General features: G+C 48.9%; 1 long non-coding RNA gene across 1 annotated transcript in view; it reads left to right on the top strand.

Moving 5' to 3' along the window:
• LOC147710166 (uncharacterized) overlaps positions 1 to 17,032 on the top strand; it is a 65,021-nt gene extending 47,989 nt beyond the window's left edge. Inside the window, exon 5 of the long non-coding RNA XR_015295852.1 lies at positions 16,077 to 17,032. This is a non-coding gene — a long non-coding RNA (uncharacterized LOC147710166). The remainder of the gene's footprint in view (positions 1 to 16,076) is intronic.
• The last annotated feature ends 3,434 nt before the right edge of the window (positions 17,033 to 20,466 follow it).

Below are 20,466 nucleotides of genomic sequence, written 5' to 3'. Positions count from 1 at the left end.
CTCTTGGCAATTGGGCCAACTTCTGATGAAAAGCCACACGGTCCCCTTGAGGTGGTCGACTTCCCGCTGCCTCACGTACCGCTGCGTGGTCCGCACATGACTCCTGCAAGATACGAGAAACAGGGAATTGCCCCACCCCACCCTGATGGGCCCGTGCTGCCAAAAGCCCAACATCCTTCTCCCTTAATTCCCCTTCTTCCAAATCATCCTCCTGCACGTCCAACTGTAGCACATCACCAGAAAATGAATCTTGTGCACTGCCACTTGGCAGAGCCCCATCACCAACTCCCCCATCGTAATACTACCAATCAATGTCATTAGAGCGCACTGTGTGCAAAGCTGCAGAAGAGAGATCGGCGCCAGATAACTCTCCCGTGACCCCACCACAGGAAACAGCCATATGGACAGTCCGCAAGCCCTTCGAACCAGCCAACAGCCGCCCAGCTGGAGCCTCAACAGGAAAAATATAGCCGCTCAAGCCAGACTGAGAGGAACCAGTGAGAATGCCCCCCCCCCAGCGGAGCCCAGGGGAACACCCACAGAAGACCCAGAACCAGGCACAAACCCTGGGCCACCACCCAAGCTGCACGCCAAACCACCCTGCAAGGCACTGGGCACCCCACGGGAGACTGGAAAAAGCACCAGGCTGGATGCCGAGTGCGCCCCCCCCCCAGGGCCCATACCCAACGCACCAGCACCCTGGGACTGCGGCAAACCAGGAGGGGACCCAACAAAACCAGGAACCGGGGCCCTGTGAACCTGGGGGGGGGGTAGATGACAAGCCACTTGGGAGAAACACCTCATTGGCAGAAGGGGCACCCAACACTGAAAACCCAGACAGCGCAGAGGAAGGATCCCCAATATCTAAACAGCCCTGTACCACACCACTGGGCAAAGGAGGAGGGGCATGTCCCAACATAGGGGTGGCAGGGGACAAAAGGTAACACTGCCCATTAACCATGAGGTAGGGGGGAGCACCATCAGGCACAGCCCGCAAGGGGACAGGGAGAGTCCCCTGCACAGGAGCAGCAAAGGGGGCCTGGGGGAGGCTCTGTAAGTCGAGGCTCCTCCCCCGTTTAGCCCTGGCACACACAGAAGGCTTCTTAGCTTTCCCAGAAGGGGGCCCGCCTTCCCGCTGCACAGGCCTTCCCACAGAACGTCCCGCCTCCCACCGGGCGCCCCTCGCAAGCCAGCAGCCCCAGTGAGGGCCAAACATACCTGCTGTTGGGCGCCCGGTAAAAACAGCGGGGGCGCCAAGGCCGCGGGACCCGGAGCTGTCACCGGCAAAACCGCCGGCATAGCCACAGCGCCGTCCTCCTCCTCCTCCGGACATGGTGAAAGACAGGCAGTCGCCGCCCTCGACACGCCTTCAGCCGCTTTGCGAGAGGGGCGGGCCAACCCCACCCACGGCTCCGCCGGCACTCCGGGACGAAGCAAGTCCTCGCGTCCCGCTGCACAGAGGGTCTGCACCGCCCGACGGACCTCCGCCGCCTCGTCCATATCCCCGACAGCAACAGGTAAGAGCAGTAGGCAAAACGAACCTCCCTTCACTGCCTCCCACTACGCACTTCCTTTCGCCTGCCTCCAACCCCTTTTAACACCTCCCCTCCAATCACCCACACCTGCCCTGTCCAGCTCGTGCCCGCAACAACGAACCCAGGGAGAGACCGGCTCGCGCCTGCCTCTCCCTGGGTCCCCCCATGCCCACTGCAACCGAACCCCCGCACAAGCGGGGAATTAGCCGCATGTGATAGTGCCGCGGCCGTTATGACGAGCTAAGCTCGTCATGAGCACAGCTCCACTGTGCCCCATGATGAGCTGAGCTCGTCATAAGCATAGAAGGGGTTAATCCGGAGCTTTTTGGCCTGAGTACTGTGCTGAGGGGCCCCCTGCAGCCCAGGTTTCCCCTGCACCACAGGGGCTGAATGTTCCTTTGTTATGCCACTGCCTGCAACCACCTGCCTCCTGGGCTCTGGAGTATAATCCCAAGATTCCAGTGTCACTTCCTTCTTGTTGCCCCTGTGTCCTCGCCGGTTCACCAGCCGCACTCCTTGACTTAGCCTGAATATCCCAGCTGCAAAGTGGCCGCTGCTGAACGGAGCGAGCCTGAGCGTGGTAAATGTTGCACGCAGGGCCACACTACCGCCACTGCCGTCCACGCCAGTGTCTTGCTGCTGGAGCCTTGCTGCTGAGACCTCACTGGCAAGGGACCGCTGGGACCGCACAGCCAACTTCCTCTTCGGAGCAGAGCCGTGGGGATGCCAGCGCACGCAGGTACAAGCTCCGAGCTCTGAGCTCTAGCAATGCTCAAAGGCCCGAGTAAGGGCCGGAGCCTCACAGGAGGAGAGCCTCTCTGATCCTCTCCTAGGATTGCGGTGTGTCCTCTCATCACTTGCGTCACTTCCGTTTCCCTTGTGATCGAATCGCCAGTAACACTCCCGGTAGCTCTGTCACTCATTACCATGTAATACAGTCCACTGAGTAGTATTGTATGCCTTCTAGTAGCTCTACTACACTACACCATACCTTTGGAGTAGCTCTTTTGCTCTGTGACTTACAACACAGTGTACTGCGTAATAATGTATACCTTGGAGTAGCTCTCTCACTGTACTATCCAATGCAGTGTACTGACTAGGAGTGTATACCTTGGAGTACCCCTGTTCCTCTGTACCATCTAATGTAGTGTACTAACTACTACAGTATACATTCTAGTAGCTCTGTCACTCTTTACCATTGAATGCAGTGTACTAACTTGTACTGTACACCTTGTAGTGGCTCTGTCACTCTGTATCATCTAAAGAAGTCTACCGAATAGTACTGAATAACTTGGATTAGGTATGTCAATTGTCGCCATCTAATGCACTGTACTGACTAGTACTGTATACCTTCTAGTAACTCTCCTACTCTATACTATCTCTCTATACTAATATAATAAAGAGAGAGCCCAAACCTTTGAGGCGGGTAATCTCAGGAACCACAGCACTAATCACAACACCCAATACAGCGATGGAAAGGGCAGTTGCAGCAGAAGGACATAGGCTATGCAGACGCCCACCATCTACATTTAAAAGGTAAAAGAACCGTGCCAGCAAAGTAGTCCCTTGTGGGCGTGTCTGTGTTGTGCTGTGGGCGTGTGCTGGGGGGCGTGACAAACACTGGGGGCGTGTGGTACGTTCCACCCTTCATGCCATGTCTCATATCGAGTGCTGTAGGCGTGTGTTGGGGCGTGGGCGTGTGCGGGGTGCGGGATTACGGGGAAAAAAAAGAAAGCGAGCGTTGTGCCCAATATTTCATTGTTTTTTCTTCCCAGGTTCTGTACATTCCAGCTCCGGGTGTCCACCCTGCTCCCTTTAAATACCCCTGCACCCCATAATCATAACCCACCCTTACTCCTTAAAATACCCAAACACCCTTAAACACTAACCCATCTTAACCCTATAAATATACCCTGTACCCCAAAACCCAAACCTTGCCCTAAACCCTAAAAGAACCCCTGTACCCCAAAACCCACACCTACCCCTGAACCCTAAAATACCCCTGTACCCCAAACCTAGCCCTGACTCCTTAAAATACCCCTGTACCCCAAAACCCAAACCTACCCCTGAACCCTAAAAATACCCCTGTACCCCAAAACCCAAACCTAGCCCTGAACCATAAAAATACCCTGTACCCCAAAACCCAAACCTACCCCTGAACCCTAAAATACCCCTGTACCCCAAAACCCAAACCTAGCCCTGAACCCTTAAAATACCCCTGTACCCTAAAACCCTAAAATACCCCTGTTCCCCAAAACCCAAACCTAGCCCTGAACCCTTAAAATACCCCTGTACCCCAAAACACAAACCTACCGCATAACCCTAAAAATACCCCTGTACCCCAAAACCCAAACCTAGCCCTGAACCATAAAAATACCCTGTACCCCAAAACTCAAACCTACCCCATAACCCTAAAATACCCCTGTGCAATGATTGGTCGCGGATTCCCTGTCCCTGTCCCTGTGATACTATATCACAACAATCTAACATTCACACCATCCTTTTTTGCAAGTATTACGGGAGATTGAGAAAAGCCCTACTATTACCCCTACTTAAGAGATGGAATATCAGGACATGTAAAACTGCTTTTGAGCGTCTACAGGAACTTGAAGATAAGGAGGTGATAACCAAAATGGAACAGTTCTTAAAATTAGTGATAAAATTCAGGAAAACCTTAGATTGAAATTGGAGATAGTAATCATTCCTGTTTGTTTTAATCTTTCTTTTTTAATCGTAGATTTTTAACTTTCCCCTGATTTTTGTATGTCTTTTTAAAATGAAATATTTTCGTTCATTTTTTATATAAATGCTTTTTAAACTCTGTATAATAATGTATGCTTATATGATATTTTTCTGAATATCGAATAAAGCTTATTTTGAACCTTTGAACCTACCCCTGTACCCCAAAACCCAAACCTAGCCCTGAACCCTAAAAAGATCCATGTACCCCAAAACCCAAACCTAGCACTGAACCCTAAAAATACCCCTGTACCCCAAAACCCTAACCTACCCCTGAACCCTAAAAATACCCCTATACCCAGAAACCCAAACCTAGCCCTGAACCCTAAAAATATACCTGTACCCCAAAACCCAAACCTAGCCCTGAACCCTTAAAATACACCTGTACCCCAAAACCCAAACCTAGCCCTGAACCCTAAAAATATCCCTGTACACCAAAACCCATACCTATCCCTAAATCCTAAAACTACCCCTGTGTGGTAAAAGCATATAAAATGTAATGCCATGCGTTATAATGGCATTGCGGAGTCATGGTACTTTCGTAATGTAAAGTAGGCGGAGTGCTGGTATGCGGAAAGAAAGTTGCGGAATAATGGGTGTTTACCCTCCCCTGGTAAGTACATTGGTGGCACGGCGGCCCACATCTCCAGCAACATACTCATATTTTTTCACCACCGATTTGAAAAATGCACAGGTCTCTCTCATTGATGGCCAGCACCGACATACACTTTTAGACACACCTCCCGCCACAAGTTCTAGAATTGCGAACTTTAGAGCTGGGGAGCTACGTTTGAATCTCGGCATCAGCTCAACATCCTGTGATTCCAGGCAAATCGCTTTGTCTCCCCGTGCCTACCACAAATGAATGTGTTCTTCTGTAATGTAAATTGTGCTCATGCCATGTTGTCGAGTTTGCGCTATATAATATTGCAAGGAAAAATAAAGTATGGAAACTCGAGTTCACACACTATTGAACGCGCACTCTTAAGTGCATAAGCAGTGCACTGTGAATCGAAGCGTTTCACAGGTCTGTCACAGATAAGAAATGCGATCAAAATGTAATCCTACAAAACAATATACTACTGGTCGGCAGCAATTCATACCCAGACAACGTCGGGACGGGCTGCTAGTGTTTTGATAAAGCCAAACCAAAGTTAGCATTAACCACGAGGATTATAATGCACTTACGAGTATATGGTATGGCTATATCATAGAACAGCTATAAGGACATGGTTCCGAAAGCTGCAGAAGTGCTCAGCTCATGCTAGAGCACCCTCTCACATAAATCCAAGCACTCTCCCTTCAGGATTGTCAAGGCCTGCCATAGGAGTGACTTATAGGTATATATGTGTCGATATAGAAGGGTAGATATAGGTATACTATATCTAAGTAATGGGTGATTACACCACCTTACCCAAGCTGAGTGATCAGCCTGTGGTGTCAGTTTGGATGGCCAGCCAGGGGTGGCATAATACATGCTGCAGCCCCTGGTAGGCCTTGGATACACCTATGCCCTGGGTACCTGTGGTACACTATACAGGGGTTCACAAAGGTGACCCAATACCCAATCAGGTATGTACCTAAAGTACATGGTATCAATTTAGAGAGAGAACAGCTGGGCTGTGGGTCTGATTAGCAGGCCCCCATCCACACTAAAGTCGAAAAACCAAAGAATCACAGCAAAAAAGTGGGGGAGACCATAGGAAGCAGACCCTACTCTCCTACAATCAGTACACCAGATTAGTTAATACAGAGCAACTCCAAGGTATACAGTACATGTCAGCACACTGCATTAGTTGTGACAGAGCTGTACCAGTCAATACTATATAATATATAGTACAGAGTAGGAGAGCTACTGGAAGGTAAAGTGTACTAGTCAGTACACTGCTTAAAAATGTTATAGTGACAGAACTATTCGAAGGTAAACTGTTGTAGTCGGTATATTAAATTAGATGGCACAGAGTGACAGAGCTACTCCAAGGTGTACTGTACTAGTCAGTACTATATAATATACTAGCAGCCCGTACCGACGTTGTCCGGGTATGAATTGCTGCCGGCCAGTAGTATATTGTTTTGTAGGATTTCGTTTTGATAGCATTTCTTATCTGTGACAGGCCTGTGAAACGCTCCGATTCACAGTGCACTGCTGATGCACTTAAGAGTGCGCGTTCAGTAGTGTGTGAACTCGAGTTTCTCTACTTTATTTTTCCTTGCAATATTATATAGCGCGAACTTGACAACATGGCATGAGCACAATTTACATTACAGAAGAACACATTCATTTGTGGTAGGCACGGGGAGACAAAGCGATTTGCCTGGAATCACAGGATGTTGAGCTGATGCCGAGATTCAAACGTAGCTCCCCAGCTCTAAAGTTCGCAATTCTAGAACTTGTGGCGGGAGGTGTGTCTAAAAGTGTATGTCGGTGCTGGCCATCAATGAGAGAGACCTGTGCATTTTTCAAATCGGTGGTGAAAAAATATGAGTATGTTGCTGGAGATGTGGGCCGCCGTGCCACCAATGTACTTACCGGGGAGGGTAAACACCCATTATTCCGCAACTTTCTTTCCGCATACCATCACTCCGCATACTTTCATTAGGAAAGTACCATGACTCCGCAATGCCATTATAACGCATGGCATTACATTTTATATGCTTTTACCACGCATACATTTACAACGAAATTCGTTGTAAATGCATGAATGGTAAAAGCATGTTTTTTTTAACGTTTGGATAAGGTAAGCATGGGTATAGGGGTATATGTTTTGGGGTACTGAGGTGTATGTTTTGGGGTGTTTGGGTATTTTAAGGGTTCAGATATAGTTTTGGGTTATGGGGTACAGGGGTAGTTTTAGGGTTTAGGGATAGGTATGGGTTTTGGGGTACAGGGATATTTTTAGGGTTCAGGGCTAGGCTTGGGTTTTGGGGTATAGGGGTATTTTTAGGATTCAGGGGTAGGTTTGGGTTTTGGGGTACCTGAGAATTTTTAGGGTTCAGGGCTAGGTTTGGGTTTTGGGGTACAGGGGTATTTTAGGGTTATGGGGTAGGTCTGGGTTTTGGGGTACAGGGGTATTTTAGGGGTTCATGGCTAGGTTTGGGTTTTGGGGTACAGGGGTATTTTAGGATTTTGGGGTACAGGGGTATTTTAAGGGTTCAGGGCTAGGTTTGGGTTTTGGGGTACAGGGGTATTTTAGGGATCAGGGGTAGGTTAGGGTTTTGGGGTACAGGGTATTTTTATGGTTCAGGGCTAGGTTTGGGTTTTGGGGTACAGGGGTATTTTAGTGTTTTGGGGTACAGTGGTATTTTTAGGGGTCAGGGTTAGGTGTGGGTTTTGGGGTACAGGGGTATTTTTAGGGTTCAGGGGTAGGTTTGTGTTTTGAGGTACAGGGGTATTTATAGGGTTCAGGGCTAGGTTTGAGTTTTGGGGTACAGGGGTATTTTAAGGGTTTAGGGCAAGGTTTGGGTTTTGGGGTACAGGGTATATTTATAGGGTTAAGATGGGTTAGTGTTTAAGGGTGCTGGGGTATTTTAAGGAGTAAGGGTGTGTTATGATTATGGGGTGCAGGGGTATTTAAAGGGAGCAGGGTGGACACCCGGAGCTGGAATGTACAGAACCTGGGAAGAAAAAACAATGAAATATTGGGCACAACGCTTGCTTTTTTTCCCGTAATCCCGCGCCCCACACACGCCCACGCCCCCAGCACACGCCCACAGCACACAATATGAGACATGGCATGAAGGGTGCAATGTACTACACGCCCCAAGCCTTTGTCACGCCCCCAGCACACGCCCACAGCACAACTCAGACACGCCCACAAGGGACTACTTTGCTGGCACAGTTCTTTTACCTTTTAAATGTATATGATGGGCGTCTGCATAGCCTATGTCCTTCTGCTGCAACTGCCCTTTCCAACGCTGTATTGGGTGTTGTGATTGGTGCTGTGGTTCCTGAGATTACCCGCCTCAAAGGTTTGGGCTCTCTCTTTATTATATTAGTACTAGCAGCCCGTCCCGACGTTGTCCGGGAGCAATCGTGGCTCAGGGCCCCTGCCGGCCCTGATGTTGTGTAACCTGCCCATGTCACTGCTCACGTCACTTTTTCCTGCTTTAATACCCCGTTTGGTACCTGCCCACGTCACTGGCCACGTCACTTTTTCGTCCTGTAATGCCCCGTTTGCTACCCGCTCCATTTTGTACGCTTTTGTCACCTGCACACCTTTCCTTTTTACTCCTGTTAACCTGCCCATGTCACTGCCCACGTCACTTTTTCCTCTCTGTAATGCCCCGTTTCACTTTTTCGTCCTGTAATGGCCCGTTTGCTCCCTGCTCCACTTTGTACACTTTTGTCACCTGCACACGTTTATTTTTCCTCCTGTTAACCTGCCCACGTCACTTTTTCCTCCCTGTAATGCCCCGTTTCACTTTTTCGTCCTGTAATGGCCCGTTTGCTCCCCGCTCCACTTTGTTCGATTTTGTCACCTGCACATTTTTCTTTTTCCTCCTGTTAACCTGCCCACGTTACTTTTTCCTGCACACATTTGTTTTTCCTCCGGTACCTGTGGCTCGCTCACCGCTCCTCCCCGCCGCGCTCCTCCCTCACGTTTGCTTTGCTGACTGGTAACTTGGCGCCCTACCTCATCCGCCGCTGACTGCTCCTCCCCGCCGCCGCTCCTCACTGTCTGCCCGCTGATCCTCACCGACTGTCCGCCGGTCATGTGTGCTGCTCCCCTGATCTCCGCCGCTCCTCGTCACTGCTCCTCCCCGCGCTGATCTCCGCCGCTCCTCCCCGTGCTGTTCTCCACTACTCCTGTACGCCGCTCCTCGCGTGTACGCCGCTCCTGATGTCAGCACGCACGTCGCGGCCGGCGCTACTTTGAAGGGACTACTTTTTTTTAACTTTTTTTTTTTAATAACGTATTTATTTTTAATTTATATAGCCTATGTCCATCTGCACACCCTGAGGATTACAAAGATGTATCGGATGTGTGGATTGGCGCTGTGGTTCCCGAGTTTACCCGCCTCAAAGCCTCAAAGTTCTTCCTTTATAATAGTAGTATAGATATAGATATAGATTGTGAAAGCAAAGAAAAGTGTAATGATAGTGCAGCTAAGTTTAATGTTTAATTGCAGTGCTGTTTATGTCCTTTAATGTTTATGCTGTCCCGTGTTTCTGAATTGGTGATGTATGTTTTGGTAAATGTTTTGCAATTGTAATGAAAGATTTGAATGTGTGAAAGGTATTACTGTGTCTGTTCGCAGTACAGTATTGTGAAAGGGTCTCCTTTCCCCCCAAATTTTTTGTTTTAAACTCGTGCCCCTTTATTACTCCCCTAGTTGTTCTGCTACCATGTAGATATTTTTTTTGCACAGCCGAGTTCATGGTCCTTAAATGTGTGAATATTTGAGTGAATAAAGGCAAGAGAAGTGTGTGATAGGCAAAGTTTTCTTAATTAGTATACAGTTTATTTGCACAGCCGACTTAAAGGTCCTTAAATGTGTGAATATTTGAGTGGAGAAAGGCAAGAGAAGTGTGTGCTAGACAAAGCTTTGTTAATTAGTATACAGCAGCCCTGACTGTGAAAGGTAAATTAGCCTTACTGAAATGGCTATTTGGTTAGAGGTCACCCCCTATTTGGGAAGTAGTAAACAGTGTCAAACTCTGTTTGAGTTATGGCAGGTATTGTTTTAGTGTTGTCTGGTACTTTAAAAGGGCAATACTGTAGATGAAAGTTCAAGATTGTGTTGATAAAAGAGTGCGATAGCTGAAAGCGGCGTGAATTGGCATTCAGCACTGTCTGAGTCAAAGTATAAATAGAGTTAAAGAATGCGTGATGTCTTTTCTTCTGGCAGCCCCGTGTGAATGTTTTATGTATTTCAAAGGCTGAAAGTCATTTTATCTTGCGCAGCAATTGTAGACAGTGGCACTGTGAGCAAGCCTTTCTTTGTAATGTTGAAGCAAAGTAATGTTTGAGCCTCCGTTTTGCATTGCCAAGCAATTTTAGAGAGTGGCACTGCGAGCAAGGCTTTGTTTGTAATCGTGAATTAATGCCGGCACTCATTAATTATCGTGTTGTTCTTGAAGTGCTGGTAATGCAAACGCAAGTAGAGTGGCTGATAGATAAAGTGTGTTGTTGTATTTATGAACTAATGGCCGTAGTCATTATTGTTCGTGTTTTTGGCGAAGTGTTGTCAATGAGAATGAGAGAAGACAGTGGCCCTGCGAGTAAGGCTTTCTTTGTAATTGGTAAGTAATGCGTGCACTCAGTAAGTAAGTCTAATGAATGACAATGCGATTAGAGAGTGGCACAGCGCGAAATAAATGCAATGCAAGTGTTTTCCTAGCGTTCGAAGGTTGTGTGTCTCGTTTCCCTCTGCTAGCCCCCTATTACGAAGGTGCTCGTTAGACAAATCGGAGAAGGTTTTGCATATTTTTTGTTGCAAGTACTGTGTGAAATGTGTGCAATGTAGCGCGATTGGTTTATTTTGTAAGCCGCACCCCTTTTTTTACATTCTCCCCACTGACAAGGAACGCGTAGGGAAGAGGTGTTCCCCGCCCCTTACGTGTGACCAATGGTTCCGCGCCTGTTTTAGTTGTTGCCGCGCCCCTTTCATTATGTCAATTATGGGCCCTGTGATAATGAATGTAAAGGCGAGCGAATTGACAGCGCATGTAAGTGGCATGGCATTTATTGTATTTGACGTGCCCTGAAAACGCCGAGTGCTCTTTGTGCGTGAAGGCGGAGTGCTTTTAAGTTGCAGCCCTCTTTGAGTTTACTCGCCCCTTATGACAGCGTGCGTGTGCCGCGCCTCTTGTACTATTTGCCGCGCCCCTTTGTTTATGGCATTCAGGGGCTCTTTAATAACGCGGCATGAATGTATCCTCGACTTAAGTCACTGTCCATGAAGTGGCGTGCCTTTCTTTGTATTGATAAACCGCCGAGTGCTTATGCAATCTTTGTGCCTGAAGTCGGATGAATTTATCGTCGACTTAAGTCACTGTCTATGTAAGTGACATGCCTTTTTTTGTATAGATAAACCGCTGAGTGCTTAATGTGAGTGATTTTGCAATGTTTGTGCCTGAAGTCGTAGTGCTTTTGTGTGTGCTTGTAGCTGCAGCCCATGAGTTGTTTCCGCCCACAAGTTTACTTTGACACGCCCCAGCAGAACAACGCCCACAGGGAACTACTTTACCCCTAATGCTGTTTGCACTTTGTAATGTATATGGTGTCCAGATGTATAGCCTATGACCATCTCCTGGAACTCCCCTTTCCAACGCTGTATTGGGTGTCGTGATTGGTGGTGTAGTTCTGGAGTTTACCCGCCTCAAAGGTTCCCAGTTCTCTCTTTATAATAGTAGTATAGATATAGATAGATGTTGTGTACGGTGTCAAACACTTTGGAATACTACCCCCCACCAGTTCTGGCGGCGGGGGTAGCATTCCACCCTTCTAGAGGGAGAAGACATGTAGTTACTGCTTTACCCGGTTAAAGTTAAACAGAGCCTCAGCATCACAAAATGGATGCTGCTGCCACAGACACGAGTCTGACTTCCTGCAGCTGGACGGAACTCCGGCAAGGGAGGCCTGGACAATAGGTTTCCCAGACAGCCTGTTGTGCATTGGGGCAGGGTGGGTTGAATGGAAAGATGCCTTTCCGGACACTGCCTGGGGCACACAAGGTGCTCCATGCATAGCCCGGTTCAAACCAGTTGCTGTGTCACTCCAGCCCCGCTCTGGCGCGAAACTGGACAAAGGGAAAGGGGTGTAACCACCCCCTTCCCAGGGTCCACCCATAGGAAGGACCTAGCAGGTAATCCAGCCCCTTAGTTTAGTATAAAGATAGGAGCTGTGTCTAGAGACATTAGATTATCCTGGAATGAAACTCTGAAACGAAACTCTTGGACCTTCCACGTTCTATACCGACTAGAAAACTGAAGACATCTCCCTTGTGGTCAAGGAGTGACCACCCTGTGCAAACAGGCACCACCAGTAACCTGCTGGTTTGCTTTGTCGACGCTCCTGCCAGAACCCGAAGACTCAGCGACTCAGGAACTGGACTTCCAGACTTCTCCAACTCAGATCCACATCCACTGCAAAGCTGAGACCTGTGGCGGACACAAGAGACGTGAGACTGGATACCCGTGGACTACCTGTACTTTGCTAACAGTGCAATGACAGAGGCACCCTCGAAGTTGTGCATTGGGGTTTGAGAAGCCCCAGACCCGAGCGCCACCTGCACCGAAGCTCAACCCTTCACAATCCACGAGTGCTGCTTGGTGCCTGCTCTTGCATTTCAGCTCGACGCGTCTTCCCGGTTGCTAGCCCATTGGATAGTTAGATTTTCTTTTAAAACTACACCCCTTGCCTGGTTGCTCCAGACTTGGAAAAGCTCCCCAGACCTTGCTGATCTGAACTGAAGCCAATCTTCCCTTCCTGCGTGGATTGCGTTTGCCAAGGCTTGTTGGGTCCAATCCGGATACCGACACCGCAGTCAACTAGATCCTTCGTGGGCCAGCTCGAATCCAGCTCCTGGTCATTGTCGACACCTCCTGGTCCTCGTGGCTGCAGAGAAAAGCTTCACCTCTTCACCTGAGATCTTCGCGACATGGCCTGGTTCCTTCCTGGTCGCTGACTAGTGACCCAGACTCTGTCCCCTCTGCTTTCAGGTTCTTCTCATCCTCCATCCACCCTTGGATCCACCCGGACACTTTTCTCCTGGTCGCCTGCAGCAATTCTTTGCAGCTCTCCATAGGAAACAGGGACGAAACCCGACACGAAAAGACACCTATGCACCCGGCTTCCCTGGGTGAGGTAACTCGAGTACTCCGGGGCTCCCGTGTGTGTTGACTCTCGAAGTGTCCTAGTTTAAAAGGGTTGTACCATAGTGCATCCGGAAGTGTCCTTAATCTACTACTTCGTAACTTTTACATTCCCATTATAACTATATGGTAACTCGCGACTGTGTTCCCACACTGCACGCGTCCCCCGTGGGTCTCCTACTTCCTAACCTTGTGAAGTGAAGTAGTGTGGCTCACCGGTTAGAGGCGGCAGACCCGAGAGCAGAGGACGGCCCGGGACCAGGGTTCGATTCCCGGCGCGGCAGGTTTCTGGACCAGGGTCAGCGGACTCGATAATTCTCTCGCCTCGGTGCCCACTCTGATCAGCGATCACACTCGGCAACTCTGGCCATTAGCTTGCCTCATCTTCACTAACGGCCCCACCAGACCGCCGGGGATGCCTGGTCTCACCCTGGAGATACCCATTAAGGGACCATCTCTCAGGGAAGCCAGGAAGGGTTTCGCAGCGGTCGAAGCGCCTTGGGACCCTCCGGGTAAGTAGTGCGCTATATAAATGCCTATACATTTACACATACATTTAACCTTGGGTTCTGTAGTGTAGCCCCAGCGATTCCCTAGGCCCTAGGCCTATTCACTATTCCTGATGTGGTTCTTATCCCACTTACTTAGTATATGGTCCGTGAGGCCCCTATGGCAGAATTGTATTTGTGCAACTTATAGTATGCTTAATGAGTAACTTGTAACTTTAAAGAGTGCAGAGGGGTTGTGTTAGTAATAAATACATCTATATTTGATATATACCTTGTGTGGTGTCCTTTCATTTGGTAATCAGGGGATTATTATTGGTTAAACAGCTTGCTTCACATGCTCTCTGAAGTTTTAGCCTAAGACTGCTGGTCCATGCTACCACTAGGATAGCTGATCTATAAGGTTGACTTTACAACCACCATCATAAGGGTCGTTTTGACTGGTGCAAGGTGCCCACTAGAATAGTGGACATCATATGCCAGGCTAACTTCTCACACTGATTAGTACAGTTTCCCTTCCAGGGGCTCTATCACTCTGTGCCATCTAATGCGGTTATTGACTAGTACAGTATACCTTCCAGTAGCTCTGTCACTCAGTACCATCTAATGTAGTGCACAGACTAGTACTGTATGCCTTCTAGTAGCTCTCTTACTCCTTACCATCTAATGCAGCGCACAGAGTAGTACTGTATTGCTTCTAGTAGCTCTCCTACTCTGCACCGTCCAATACAGTGTACTGACTACTACTGTATACCTTTGGAGTAGCTCTATGACTGTGTGTCATATAACACAGTTTACTAAGTAATCCTGTATACCTTGGAGTAGCCCTGTCACTCTGCGCCATCTAATGCACTGTACTGACTGGCAGTGGCGGCTGGTGCCATTTGAAGTTGGTGGGTGTAAAAGTTGTGGATGGGAGGTTGCGAACGAGCTGCTACAGAAGCTCAGTTAAATACATATAAAGGGATTTCTAAGTGCACTGCCACTGCCAGACAGGTTAACTTGAGATTGGACATCAATCTCATTGGCATTGCTGCGCTTTGCATGAACACCAGTTAGAAGTACACATGGTCACGTAAATTGTTTTAGGCATGGGGAGGTTAAGTGATTGGCCCAGAATCACAGGAGGTTGAGCTGACGTCGGGACTCCGTGTTCAGTTCTACATAACTGTAACTCCAGCACACTGAGCACAGATAATGTTCACCCTAAAAACGTAACAGGAAGGCCTTACTATGTCACTTCTTGGGTCTTTTACTTGGGACCAGGACCAGATGATGTGGAGAGCTCTAAGTTACTCTCGGTCAGGCGGCGCTTAACCCTTGTTTTTCCACTCTGTCCCTGGGCACTATGAGGCGGGAACCGTAGCAACTGAAGGAAAGGCAGCATGGGATAGAAAATGACTAATCACTGAATGGCTTTATAAAAAATCCATACTGTGATTGCCCATGTTCTTCTGTAAAGCCAAACCTGCTGCCTCCAAGACCAGGACTACTCCTCGCCTCTCTTGAGTCAATCCATTCACAGAGCAGTTCCAGGATTGGCTGGAGCAGCCAAAGTCAGCGCTCCCTTGATAACCGGTGGAGGCTGCGGCTGTGATCCCTGACTCACTAAAGTTGTGCTGGTGGAGAGGACTCACGTGCACATGTCGGGTTGGTCTTAGGAAAACACCCTTGCAACCCGACATGCGCACTTAAACTTCAGGCCCAGCCAGTCTGACTCCCTCTGGTACGGTTTATAAGATGCCCCCCCCCCCCCACTCACATGATTGGACGACTAGGTATCTGCCTGCAATGGGCATTGCACCCGGCTGTGGCCGAAATAAAAACAGTGTGACACGGCCAGGAATATAAACATTTATAATTGTTGTTAGCATAACATTTTTAATCTAGCAACACATACAGGGGGGCAACACCCTTATGCCCCCATGGAGAAACTGCCACTGCTGACTAGTACTATATACCTTCTAGTAGCTTTGTTCCTCTGTACCATCTAATGTAGTATACTGACTAGTACTGTATGCCTTGGAGTAGCTTTGTCACACTGTACCATCCAATGCAGTGTACTGACTAGTACAGTATCATTTTGAGTACCTCTGTTACTAAGTGCGATCTAATGCACTTTACTGACTAGTACTGTATACCTTCTAGTAGCTCTCTTCCTCTGTACCATGTAATATAGAGTACTGACTAGTAAAGTACTCTTCTTGTATCTGTTACTGTGTGTTAGTGTGATGTAGTATGAGCTGCGAGGTGCAGTGTGTTGTGTAGTAGAATACCTTGTCTATGTAGTGCAGTGTGCTGGTCGGTGCAGTGTGTGCTGTAGATGAATGTGTGCTTTAGTGTAGTGATCAGTCTAGTGCTGTGCTCTCTAGCACACCTTCCAGATGTGGGGTAAATTAATCATATGTAAAACAGAAGCAGTAATTGCAGCCTTTATTTGTGTAATTAAATCTCTAATTGTGAATCTCTTCCCTGCAGTGATGGTGACTCTGGATCCTGACACGGCTCATCCTCTGCTCCTCCTGTCTGAGTGAGGGAGACGAGTGAGATGGACGGGCACAGCACAGACCCTGCCGGACACCCCCAAGAGATTCACCTTGTACTTGACTTGTGTGCTGGGGAGCGAGGGGTTCACCTCCGGCAGACATTACTGGGAGGTGCAGCTGCTGCAGGAGGGGTGAGGGTGGCATGTGGGGGTCGCAGCAGAGTCTGTGGACAGGAAGGGAGGCTTCACATGGTTACCTGAGGGGGGAGTCTGGGCTCTGCAGTGGTCGAAGGGTCAGTACACGGCTCTCACCTCCCCTGAGACCCCTCTGGCCCCTCGTGAGAAGCCCCTGAAGCTGGGGGTGTATCTGGACTACGAGGGGGGCGGCTGTCCCTGTACAATGCTGTCTCCATGGAGCTTCTCTTCTCCTTCCCGCCGGCCCCCTTCACACAGAGGCTCTTCCCGTACTTCTATCTCCTGAGAGCGGAGCTGAGGCTGGTGTGAGAGCCGCAGGGAGCTTCAGCCCCTCATCCTTTCCTCCCACCCATTCCCCGCATAGTGATAATGTGACGAGGATCACAAGCAGAGATGCATTTAAATAATAAAACGCTCCCTTGGGGGGCAGTAACTCCAGTGACTGGAAAAGGTTTCTTTCATATAGATTTATTAATGTATAGATGTCAGCCCACCCAATGTGCAGAGCCCCCCTCAACTGCCATTCACAGTTTAAACACCAACATTCCATAGAATCTTCAAACACCAACATTCCAAAGAATCTTCTTCACAACGACCCTCCCACATGTTGCCATGACAACCAGAAGCCTCACATGAAACGGACTACTACATATCTCTTTTAATTGTACAATTTTAAAACAAGGGCAGGAAATGTTTGCTGTGTGAATCATGCACCAGACATCATGTAACATATGATAAAGTCTCTTCAAAATTCACAAATGTGTATTTCTTTCACACGTGGAGCTTTGACATTAATATGCTTATTATAGCGCTGAGCTGAGTAGTACTTATTGAAAGTGATTGTTTTTAAACATGACCTTAGAAACCATTCCTGCCCCAGCCCGACAACAGTGCTAATATTAAATACCTCAGAGGCAAGACAGTTGTCACGTGCACCCTGTATGTAACCAAGATTTAGGGCGGCTTTAGGACTGTGCGACAGGTGCAGCCGCACCTGGGCTGACCTGGGAGCTGCGATGTGTGCAGAAATAACTTTGGGTTTTAAAAGCACCTGCTGCTTCCTTGTGTGTCCAGCAGCCTTCAGGCAACAATAAAAATGTCAAGATAACGCAGGTGATTAATGTTTCTGCTGGAGAGAGATCATAGTTTTGTCTTGTCACAGTTTCAAGTCATCCTTAAGTAGCGCAGAGGGTTAATATGCCAGCTGCAAAGAATGTGTACAAGCAGATCACAGAACGGTAATCCTCATTCGTTTGTGTAATATTTCCTATAGACTGATTTACACCTGTAAGATTCATTGCCTCTGTTAATGTGTGTTTGGTGTAAAGTGCTCTGACACCCTAGAGTTGGCATGAGTAGCGCTATAAAGCAAAATACTCACATGTGAGAGAGGAGCTGAGTAGGGATGAGTGCCACAGTTGGAAGGTGGGAGGGAGGTAATATTTGGAAATGGCGGTCATGGGCGGAGGGGTGTGAAAAAGTATTATCACCCCTGGTGCCCCTAACTCTAAAGCCGGCCCTGCCCAGATTGCATGACGAGGCCGGTGAAGATGCTTGCATTGTTCAACACTCCGTCCATCATGCCCTTTGATTTTGCTTTGTGTGCCCTAAGTTGGCATGGTATGCCCAGACGTGGGTCCCTTGCTCACTTTGTCACTGAATTCAAGCTAGCCTGGCTGATGACGGCTGATTAGCCAGAAACCGGTCCCAGGATGCTTGTTTCCAGTCCAGGGAAGACATGGCTTCGCAGTTCGTGCTGGACTGTTTCCCTGAGGCACTGGGTCAGGCTGATTTGCATATGGCCATATCTGAACTGGGGTGGGGGAGTGAGCTAAAGAAAGATGATGGATTAAACCTAGATCAGTTGACTGGGGGTGAGTGCTTGCAATGTTCAACACTCCGTCCATCATCCCCTCTGGTTTTGCTTTGTGTGCTCTAAGTTGGCAGGGAATGCCCAGAAGTGGTCCCTTGCTCAATTTGCCACTGGATTCAAGCTAGCCTGGCTGATGACGGCTGATTAGCCAGAAACCAGTCCCAGAATGCTTGTTTCCGGTCCAGGGAAGATATGGCTTGGCAGTCGCTCCCTCAAGAAGGCCTGGAAAAAAGACCCAAACACCAGCACCAGGGACGCCTTCAAAAACGCCACCCGCATACACCACCAACTGATCCGAACTGCCAAGAAGGCCGCATTCAAAGACCGACTAGATAACAACGCCCACAACAGCAAGGAATTATTCAACATCGTCAAAGAATTTACCAACCCCTCAGCCAACTCCAACGACATCACCCCCTCTCAAGCCCTCTGCGACTCCCTAGCTTCCTTCTTCCACAACAAAATCGCAGACATCCACAACAGCTTCGACAACCAACCCGGAGACCAACCCACACAACCTGCTGCCGCACCTTCACCCCCCTTGAACATCCTTAACGTCTGGAACCCAATCTCCACTGAGGACACTATTCGCCTGATGAACTCCATCCACTCAGGATCCCCCACAGACCCATGTCCTCACCACATCTTCAACAAAGCAGACTCCATCATAGCACCTCACCTCCGAGACGTCATCAACTGCTCCCTCAACTCCGCCACCTTCCCAGAAAGTTGGAAACACGCCAAACTCAGCGCCCTTCTGAAAAAATCCACAGCTGACCCCACCGAACTCAAAAACTACCGACCCATATCGCTCCTACCATTCCCGGCCAAAGTCATCGAGAAAGCCGTCAACAACCAGCTCGCCACCTTCCTCGAAACCAACAAATCCCTCGACCCCTCACAGTCCGGCTTCCGAGCCAAACACAGCACGAAGACCGCCCTCATCGCCGCAACAGACGACATTCGAACTCTACTGGACAATGGAGACACAGTCGCCCTCATCCTCCTCGACCTCTCCGCAGCCTTCGACACAGTCTGCCATAACACCCTTCTACAGCGCCTCAGAAACATCGGAATCCGAGGAAAAGCACTGGAATGGATCACCTCGTTCCTCACCGGAAGAACCCAGAGAGTCCGCCTCCCACCATTCAAGTCAGAGGCCACTGAAGTCATCTGTGGTGTACCACAAGGATCCTCACTCAGCCCCACCCTCTTCAACGTATACATGAGCCCCCTCGCAGCCATCGCACGCCAACACAACCTCAACATCATCTCCTACGCTGATGACACCCAACTGATCCTCTCACTCACCAAGGACCCTAATACCGCCAAGACCAACCTACATGAAGGAATGAAAGAAGTAGCCGAATGGATGAAGCATAGCCGTCTAAAACTTAACTCAGATAAAACAGAAGTCCTTATCTTAGGAACCTCCCCCTTCGCCTGGGATGACTCCTGGTGGCCAGAGGCTCTTGGAAAAGCACCCATCCCGACGGATCACGCACGGAACCTGGGCGTCATCTTAGACTCCTCACTCTCGATGTCCAGACAGGTCAGCGCCGTCTCATCATCTTGCTTCAACATTCTTTGCATGCTCAAAAAAACATTTAGCTGGATCCCCACCGAAACCAGAAAAACGGTCACTCATGCACTGGTTACAAGCCGCCTGGACTACGGAAACACCCTATACGCAGGTACCACCGCAAAACTCCAGAAAAAACTCCAACGCATCCAGAACGCATCAGCCAGACTCATACTAGACATCCCGCGTAAAGACCACATCTCCAGTCACCTGAAAAAACTCCACTGGCTCCCTGTCAATAAGAGGATTACTTTCCGCCTCCTAACCCACGCACACAAAGCACTTTACGAACTCGGGCCCGATTGCCTCAACACACGACTTTCCTTCTACACCCCACCCCCGCCAACTAGGATCCCCCAACCAAGCCTTTGCCACCGTACCTCGCATCAATAAAACCACCACGGGAGGTAGATCCTTCTCCTACCTGGCTGCTAAAACCTGGAACTCACTTCCCACTCACCTTCGCCTCACTCAGAACCATCTAGCATTCAGAAAGCAACTTAAAACTTGGATATTTGACAAGTAATTCCCCACCCTTCCTCAAGCGCCTTGAGACCCTCTGGGTATGTAGCGCGCTATATAAATCCATTTGACTTGACTTGACTTGATGAGGTACAGGGTCAGACTGATTTGCATATGGCCATGTCTGAACTGGGGTAGGGGAGTGAGCTAAAGAATGATGATGGATTAAACCCAGATCAGTTGACTGGGGGTGAGTCCTTGCAATGTTCAA

Source organism: Lissotriton vulgaris, chromosome 5 (assembly GCF_964263255.1).
Source record: "Lissotriton vulgaris chromosome 5, aLisVul1.2, whole genome shotgun sequence".
Lineage (NCBI taxonomy): Eukaryota > Metazoa > Chordata > Amphibia > Caudata > Salamandridae > Lissotriton > Lissotriton vulgaris.
This window is presented reverse-complemented; position numbering and strand designations above follow the sequence as displayed.